Source organism: Odontomachus brunneus, unplaced genomic scaffold, assembly GCF_010583005.1.
Source record: "Odontomachus brunneus isolate Ranch 3 - 2012 unplaced genomic scaffold, Obru_v1 Obru_scaffold_184, whole genome shotgun sequence".
Taxonomy (NCBI): domain Eukaryota; kingdom Metazoa; phylum Arthropoda; class Insecta; order Hymenoptera; family Formicidae; genus Odontomachus; species Odontomachus brunneus.
In genome coordinates this window covers 295,162-304,851 of record NW_022639634.1, presented here as the reverse complement: position 1 = coordinate 304,851, position 9,690 = coordinate 295,162, and the positions used below count along the sequence as shown (strand labels likewise).

The 9,690-nt window shown below is 44.1% G+C and overlaps 1 protein-coding gene across 5 annotated transcripts in view; it reads right to left on the bottom strand.

Moving 5' to 3' along the window:
• LOC116851660 (MOXD1 homolog 2) overlaps positions 1–9,690 on the bottom strand; it is a 291,701-nt gene that overhangs the window by 198,048 nt on the left and 83,963 nt on the right. Inside the window, exon 1 of one of the 5 annotated variants that reach the window (XM_032831307.1) lies at positions 7,547–8,165. The exons of the other annotated variants lie outside the window; for them this stretch is intronic. The gene's annotated coding sequence lies outside the window, so the exon portion shown is untranslated. Of the gene's footprint in view, positions 1–7,546; positions 8,166–9,690 lie in introns of those variants that run through there. 5 annotated transcript variants of the gene reach the window in all.

The following is a 9,690-nucleotide window of genomic DNA, read 5'->3' as shown; positions in this document are numbered from 1 at the left end:
TCTCTCTCTCTCTCTCTCTCTCTCTCTCTCTCTCTCTTTCATTTTACTCACAGGTCGAGGAGAATCGCACGACTCTTAGGACATCTATAGGAGCGCGGATATTGACTTCGGGGAGCTCTATCTCGACCGGCAGTCATTTATATCTGCTTGCCAAGGCGTCGGCCCTCTGCTTGCCTTCCGATTTCGTACGTGTGTTATTACAATGCGGTCGGGGAGATCACGTCGTACCAGATGTCGTAGATCAGAGAAGGTTTATATAGACCAGACGGGCCGCCTCTGCTGGATCGCATCGCGTCGCGTCGCGTCGCGTCGCTTCGCGCTCGTCTTCGGCAACTGGATTACGTCAGCGGAGAACCGTCGGACGTAATACATCCGTCCGAGGTTTCTCGCCGTGGCGTTGTCGAACCGCGTTGTTCAATGGCAGCTGAGATCCCCTCCCCCTCCCTCCGCCGATTGAAGCGAACCATAGAATACCAGCCGGGTGCCATTGGTGTCGGCGATGGGCTCACATTACATAAGTATAAGCCAGCAGTCACCGGCACAATACCGATGCTGTCCGGAAGACGCCGCTCCTCTGTAAACACGTATCTCGGCTCGAATACGCACAGGTATACGGGGTGTCTCCAAAACCGAGTCTATGTATAATCCTCACATCGGTTCTTTAAACTCTGATCTATCTTTCTTCGATAAACGCGTCTCATGAGCCTTCATTTCTAACTATTTTACTAAACACTGCAAGTAAATAAGTATATCGCAGTTGACTGAATGAAAATTCTGTTGAGATGAAGACAACTTTAAAGGACACTTGCGGAACACGAACTCATTGATATCGATTCCGAGGTTAGTTCGCGATGACTGATTCTCTCACGAGCCAATAAAGGAAAGAGTATCAGCCAAAAAATCTGACGAGCAGCGCGACGATGCGATGGAGCCACCCTGTGTACACACATATACGCCGCGAACGGCGGGAGAAAGATAGGGAAGGCCAGACCTCGATGCGTCCGCACAATGCAACGTTGATATTGAGCACACGTGACTCATACGCGAAGCTGCAAAATGCACACCGAAAAGCCGAACCGACAGCCAGCAGGCTGACAGCCTTTGATCCCGACTGCCTCGATATACCTGAGAAGTTTAACGAGAGTGGACGGATGTATAATTCCTGTTTTCATGCAGGATCGACATACCGACCTCATTATGCGTGCGCTTTTATAGGAAAGATTCTTTTGAATTCTCCCCTGGTACGAGAAGACAAAGATATGTCAAATTACTTCTAAAAATAAAATATGTTTTGTATAAATAACCGCGCGCGATGAAATAGTTAATGTGACACGTGATTTTGGGTACAGGTTACCCTCAAATAACCGGCCCAAATATCCCTTTCTGGGGTGTTTTATTTCGGATTTATCCGAAGTGATTTTAGAGTAACGAAGAATATCCTGAAATCATTGACTTGGACTCCTGAAATGATTTCGATAGATGCCTCGATATTCTAGAATTACCATCGACACGTCCAGCCGCACCAGACGTAACATTATTACTCGGAGCTCACGTTATTATCCCGAATATATCGTGGAAGTCAGTCAATAAATTCAAGGTGGTAACGCGGAGAGGAGGCGCGATGACGCCGCCGACGAGGTTGAAATGGATACCTAGCTACGTGCGATATTTCAGCCGCGCATATAATCCCGTATCGTGAACGGGGGCTTAACGCCGACACCGTGGACACCGTGGCTCTAATCCTCGCCTTCTTCCGTCGAGCTGCGAGGCCAAAAGCGGGAACACACCGTGGAGAAAAAGATTTCGGTCGGACTATCACGAGCACATGCGCGCGTGTGTACGTTCACGTGTTTCTCGGCCGAGATGAAGAGAATCGACAGAGAGGAGTGAGCGAGAAAAAGAGGGAAGAAGCGAGGGAGAGGAAGAGCCGGCCACAGAGAGGCAGAGAAATCCCAGATAGGCCCCGCGGGGATTATACCGGTATAATAGGCGATCCCGTAGGTAACCTCGCGTCGATGGCTCCGCTTTTTGTGCGTCAGGGAGAGAAAGAGAAGAGCGCGCAACGGCGGGGCGAGCAGGAAACGCGGTGGAAACCGACAACCGCTCTCGATTTATCCGCACGGTGGATCTCTCGTTCGTCGCGTCAGTTTTGCGGATACGCGCCGGGATTATCGCGCGGAACGTCATCGAGGACGCGGCGGGTTCTGTTATCCTGCGCCTTCGTAAAGAGCGCGGGGAGAGGGATATTCCCCGGGTTCGGCGATATTGAATCCACGATCGCGCCCCTTTCATTGGACGGATCTTTGTATGAGTGTTAAGCACAGACTCGGGAGAAAAGCGAGAAAGGGGGTAAGGAATTTCAAAGAATGAAATTTATCTCCAGTTGTAATTCTTCCACGATCCATCGTCGACTTTTTCGACAGGCGGCGGGAATTTGAACAAATTTTTATATTTATCAAAAGTCTCACACGTATAGTAGATTCAATGGGAAAACGCGACAAAAAGAGAGTGCAAAGATAGAATATAAAATATAAAATAATAATAATTACACAATAAAATATTAGATGATCAAAATTGTGCATTTGTCGTATCGCTCAAGAATTCAACATTATACAAATCAATTTCTACTTTCTATATATTTCAAATAATTTTCAGTAATTGCACGAACGCTCGTATCGTATATTTTCAAGATTCGTAAATTTATTTCCGAATTGAGTTTAAGTCGCACGTACGATCGTATAACTGCATGTGTGTATCTAAAACTTCTGTCCCGCCTCGAGTCACTACCTCCTCGTCTGTGCCTTTTCTCCGGTCTTAAACGGTGAAAAAGGTCGTCTTGAGAGCGGTAAACCGCTTCGCTCAGTTAATTTACTTCCCACGCGTGACGAGCCCGATGTCAAGTGCCATCAGTGGCCCGGCACGATGTGCACTTTGCGCCCCGGGCGGCGCATTGCAGGATGCAATTTTAATTAACGTTGTGGAAGGTGCCATGTTAGAGGGGATATCTCGCGAATAGACACGTCGATCGTACGAAATCGCGTGATCACACGGAACGCATGCCGCGAACCGTCGCACAATCGCGCCGGGTACGATAATTACGGAACATTGATACAAAAACGCCAAACAGAAATATACCCACGTCAGCACAGAAAAGAAAGGACATTTGTAGTTGGAAAATATCTCTATTTCTGACAGGTTAATCTTTAAATAAAGGCAATGAAGATAGCATCAAACGTGAAAATAAGTTGCTCGCACATTGAGATATTTTATGTTTAATTCAACAAATCATTATTTAAATTTAAGATGATAAAATTCTCCTAACAAAATTACGTATTAAACAATGATTGTTTCATATATGAAACGATAATATATAAAACAAAAATATATTACTGTTAATTTGAGTGGGTCAATTTTAAGTGAATAAAGAAACCTGGAGCATAACACTTCTATTTAAAAACATTATATTCTCAGTCTGATATTTCGTATTTTCCATTGATGAAAATTATTTTTGAATAATAACACAGATACTTCATCGTTGTACACCATAAAATATATTCTTGCAAGTAATTCCATCTTAACGCTATGTGATCTCATTTAAAGATTAACATGTCAAAATAAAGATATTTTCCAAGCCAGAATGTCCTTCTCTTCTGTGTGCGAAACGACAACAGCGAGAACGACGAAAAGAGAATTAATATCATGAACAGTATCAATAACATGGTTGAATAACACTTTTTCTCCGCCAACGAAAGGTTCTCGACCATATCCTTCGATCAGTATTCTTCGCCCACTCTCTACACGTTGCAACATATGTTGGATGCGAAAATATCAGCGACTCGTACGAAGTCTACAGGCTGAGGGAGAGAGACGGGGAAGACAGAGAGGTCGGGGAGAAAAACCGAGGGAAAAAAGGGAGGGCAGAGGGTTTGCCGCGCGGAGAATGACGGTGCCGAGAGAGGCGAGTCATTAAAACAATTAGAGGAGAAGAGCGTAGTTTTCTTCGTTCGCCAAGGAACGATGGCCTCTGCCTCGACCGTGACGGTGCAGCAGCCAGCCAGCGGAGAGGCCGTTTTCTCCAAGAGAGGAACGCACACCAGCACACGCGTCGGCACACGCGCGCACGCCGCGAGGCAACTTACCTAAGTCTACCTACGTATTAACGGCGCGTTAACGCCGGAGCGTCGTCGCAACGGCGTAAAATATAACGCGGAATTCGCGTAATTGGAGCAGCCATTACGCGAGCGTGTTACGTTGTCGGACTCGGAGAGCGCGAGGAAAATATACCTCCGCCTCATTGCCGCGCCAGTACCGCGTTATCTCGCTGCGGGAGTTGTTACTCCTTACGAATTCCTTAAGAAGACGCGGCGAACGCCGTAATTAAAAAGCCCGCTAACGGACGGTTCGAGTAGGGACGGGGAGGGGAGGGCACGCGCGATCTAAGAACGTCGCAGCGGTTCCGCGCTAGCCGCGTGCCAGCCGATAACGATATAATACCGTCGTGCCGGCGACGACGACGTTATTATCGACGCGGCGTACCGTGAAATTCGCGATCTCTCTTTTCCACGTGCGAACTAACCGCTAATGCCTGAGATCCTGAGAGTTCTTCGACGAGCTACTTCTACCGATACGCCGCGATACCTCTGAGGCGGAAGAAGCGCTGGAGTTAGCTTATTCTCGCTGATACCGTAGCCGATTTCTTCGACGTCCGAGTGCTTAGATTAGTGTCCGCAGGGAGCCCGTGAGACCCAAGAATTTATCGTTTCAACTCGGTATCGACCGGCCGGATAGTTGTGGACGGTTACATGGCATTTAATTTAGTCTTAATTAACTCTCGCATCGATCGCGACGTCTCACGGTGAAAATACTCTATCTTCTATCCAGTAAAACACGTCATGTGTATCACTGAGAGATCATTCATAATTTCGCTTTTCTTCTAACTTTGTATCTTATAGCTTATATATTCTATGACCGCGACGGGTATACACATTACGAATTGATATGAAAATAATCTCGAATATACGAAGTGTTTAATAATTTTGTACGGGAATAAATATATCTTAAATCTCTTTCATACGTACAATCGATTTTAATATTATCCGCTCGTTATATCGACGGATTGAGCCCGCTGCTGTGAAAAGCGGAATGCGTGCTTTTAAAATCCGCGCAAACAAAAGTCCAGGTCCAGGTGAAAGGGAGGGGGATCAGAATCCCAAATGAGAGACAAAGCGTCGCATAATATGATGCGTTCGAGTGTCGGCGGTGTTTCAGCGCGCACTTTTGCGCGCGAGTTTTGACGCTCAAAGGGATCAACGTGAGATCGCGACCCAATTCGCGGGGAGAATTCACAGTCGGTGCGGGCAGGAAATACGCGAGAAATATTAATAGTGCATGTGCACGAATACAGCAAGATCAAGCAAGGCGCCGCGGAAACCGGAATTCGCGTAATTGAAATAACCATCGCGCTAAACGCAATTCAGATATTGCATTCAAAAGGGTCGCGCGAAATTAACGTCGGACATTTATGTCACGTTGTACCGTAATTAATCATTATGTTTCACGCGCGCGCGCACGGTTGTCAACTTCGGCTTGCGTTCCGCTTTCTATTTAGCGTCACGTTTAGCGCCAAACGCGATTATTCAGTTTAAAGTTTTACCCGCGGATCGCGTCGGCAACGCTAATGCACGATACACGTCGAGCAAAGCCGCATGTTCGCTGTTGAATATGCGACGAGAAAGAGAGACGCAAGGAGAAAGACAGTGTGTGTGTGTATGTGTGTACGCGATATCCTCTTCAATTATGGCGCTTCTTGTCATGTCGCAGCGGTTGAGAAAGAATCACCGATCGAATGTTCCACGCACAAAAACCCGTCCGATCGTCGCATTTTCCGTCGACCAAGAAGAGTGTCTTAGAGCCGGTTTCACCGATGCTGCTAGACTGCAATCGTGGTTTAACGAACGCGTCGTATTCCTGCGGGCCATACGACGGCCGTAATAATTAATTCAACATATACTGGCATGACCGACGAATATTTCAAGCATCAATTAGGAAGGAATGTTCTGAGGACTGCGAATTTTTTTCTACGAATAAATTTGGAATTATTTTTTTCTCTAAAGGCATGTGCAAAAGGAAGGACACACTGTTAAGGATTAACGTTCACCTTGGTAGAATCGAGTCGCGTTAACGAACGTTAATTTAATCTCATTAGCGGGACGAGCTGCGCGATAACAAGCGCTATCGAGGAGTACAGCTGGGCGTAGTGATTACTTTTTACGATGCGGTGCAGGCTGATGAATACCACAGTCTTATGCGTGCATCTACGTACTCTGGACGAACATAAGCGCCGTCCCTGTCGTAAAATTCCAAACTGACTATCCTCCTATATCCATCGGCTACAGGCATCGCGCTTTACGTCTCCTCGCGTGCTCGTCCACACGATCGCGAGAAATTATACAGTCTTATGTTGTCCCTAACATGCCACATTGTGCAGCGCGTAAAAGTCGCTCTCAGGCATAAAAAGATGCCTGTACATGTATCCCGATACGTATTTTTATGGTTCGATTCTCCAAAAAAAGAGAGAGAGTGGCGTTGCTCGTCGTCTCTTTGTGTCTCCAATCTTTGTTTTACGAGTTTAGACCAACCCAAATCGAAATTTTGTTCTATATTAATCCTGCAAATGTCGTCGATACTTGCAAAATCAATAGAGAATCTCAAAGTATAACATTGTACAGAATAGTTTCCTACCTCGATGCTACAGATAACCGTCTGCTGTCATTTTCTCTATATTGAAAAGTACTTATTCAAGAAGTATTTAATATTCGATTATCTCAATATTCCAATATCTGTATTTAATCTTTATTCTTAACTTCAATTCGATCAACAATATATTAACTGTGTAACTTACTCGGATAGAATATGTGAGATAAACAAATATTAAATGACCTAACAAAGATTAATAGGCAAAAGAGACAATACATTTTCATTCTCACAATCTTTCTTTTTCTTCTGACGAGACAAAGTCTCGATGAGAATTAAAACTCTTAAAAGAGCTGATGAGGAAGAAGCTAAAGGCACAGATAATCATTATGTGCCCAATAATGCTGTTTACCAATAGAAATTTAAATTTGAATTGTATACAATGTAAATAGATCAATAACAAAGGAAACGTTGTCAGATGACAAAATCGAATTCGCGACCCGAAAAGCATTGTTGGACATGAAAATCGACACTTGCAAAATTTACACAATTCTAAGATCGACATTCGTAGTTGGAAACTTCATTTGCCATCTTTAATTAAAAAATTAATTAATAATTAAATAAAAGTTAATATGCGTGGACCGTTATTCGGTTGTATCAATATGTTTCTTGTATGAAGTAATATCATAAGTATAGGTTGATAAATAATCGGAGGTTCCTGAAGCTATGATTACTTGTCAAACGGTAATAAACTACGAATGTTGATCTAAATTTCGACTCGAGTATCTCTTTACTCTCAGCAAGGTCGTTAAACATATGTGGAATCTCTTGCACAATAAATTATTTGGCACACCTGAACATGTATGATGTATGCGCTGCCCGCATCCTGGGTCCTGGCTTCTCGATCCAACATCCTATCTGCTTGGTCGTTGCACTAACACTGACACTCGCGTAGGTTCAATCGGAGAATGTTAATTAACGTGATACCGACAAGGGCTCGATTAAACAGTTTAAGAGCCGACGAAATATTTCAACCACCCGAGAGGAATGATAAATAACGTCCCGATAGAGATCGTGGTATGCATGTCGCTCGCCGCCTCGAGATGTAATGAACACTCGGACGAGTACAACGCGACACCGGAAAGTAGGTTCAAACGTCTTGAAGGTCTGGAATGTTTTGATTGTTGTGATGACTCGGCGCTCTCTCGGTAGCGGCCGGCGACTGTTTACGATTGATGAGCTGGAATAAGTTTACTCTGTTTTTGCCGATTGTTTTCGTACTCTCGCGCGTCGCACTTTTCCCGTAGCCGAGTGTTACGTTTGCAGAAAATATCTCGCGTTGGCTCTTGAAATTCAATTTAATCGGACTCTTGGCGACATCTCGCGTTAATTAATACGTGTTTCTTTTCGATCGAATCGCACCAATCTAAAAGCAAGATGCTGAATCGAGAAATCAAGACACTTGCAAATAAGCATTCCCGCCCTTCTCCCTCCTTTCCTCCCAGATATATATATATATATATATATATATATATATATATATATATTAAAAATATCTGAAAAGTAATAAGTACTTTTTCAATGAGTACTAGTAATATATTTACTTGATTCTCAATTCTTTCGTTTAGAATAAACAATTGCTTTCATAAACAGCGTAGTTTTTGGGAAAAATATATAATTTCTTATTTGTTTTTTAAAGAAAATTTTTCTTAACGTAAAATATATATGTATTTTTTTTCTCAACATCAATGAAAAAAATAAGTAATAAAATTATGAAGAAACAAAATTTGTTGTTTCACTTCATTAATTTCATCGATTATATAATATCTGCTCGTTAATCTTAATCAAATAATAACTTGCAGCATGAAGACAGGACAGTAGCCTGTACAGTGTTTCCTAAGTTCGGCGGAACTTGTAGAGTTAATTTAGGACGAAAATTTCGAGGTCGATGTAACGTTCGACTAATCCATTCACGGATTAATTCGTAGACTCTCGTCTTGACGAGAGCAACACAGTCTGTCGAGTTTGAGGATTTTCTTGCCCCTCGTGGGAAAATCCACGGGAGGATGCATGAGCGCGGCCTCTCCCCCGCGACGTGTATGCGCGCATATGTTAATCATGCGGTCGACGAGCGCACGTTTGCACCGCGCGACGATTACATCCTGACGCTTCACGCGGCGTTCATGACGTTCGGACGCCTTCGGGACCTCTCAAAGGAAACGACGCCGATTACCATTAATGATGACCGTATGCGCGTAAATGCCGGTGTGCATATCCTCCAGGAATGCGCCGTCTTGAGAGGGTCCTACGAGTGTCTCCTATCGTCGCGCTCGCCGTTGCTCGCGTAATGACGGCGATTTACATTCGCCTCTCTTCTCCGGTAAATATAATTTATACGCTTATACGCGAGTATCTTCATTGATTATACACGACGTGGTAATACACGTGCATTAGCGCGATCTGCTCACGGTAGTGACGCTACTTACGCGAGATGCTCTCGAATTGTACACCCAAATAGACGCATGATAGTATACGTTGTATTGCAATATGTATGGAAAAAAATGACATGTAACGTGTGTATGTACTATAATTTAGGAAACAGCATCGGAAACTAAATGAGGGAGAGTGTAGAGATCACTTCAACGATCGCTTCGATCGTTTTGCGAATCGTATGCGATTGCGAATCGCGAATCTTGAAGAAATGGAGCTTCGAAGATGCAAGCAACTTCAACATGAGGAGTCTTCTCCTTTTGTTATATTTTTTATTACTTTGTCTATGCAATATAACGTTCAAATACGTGATTAATAGAATTCCCCGTAATTTCGTCCTACATTCCATGTGTTCCAAGTGTTCATATTTCGATGGCAGTAGCTCCACCGGGAATCCAATCTCGACCCAATGGAGTAAATTTTCGGAGTATGCTATTTAATTGCGCGCGATGCTGCGAGCGAAAAGCATAAGCTCGAGAGGAACCCTTCCTCCCGTCTGCGAGAGGA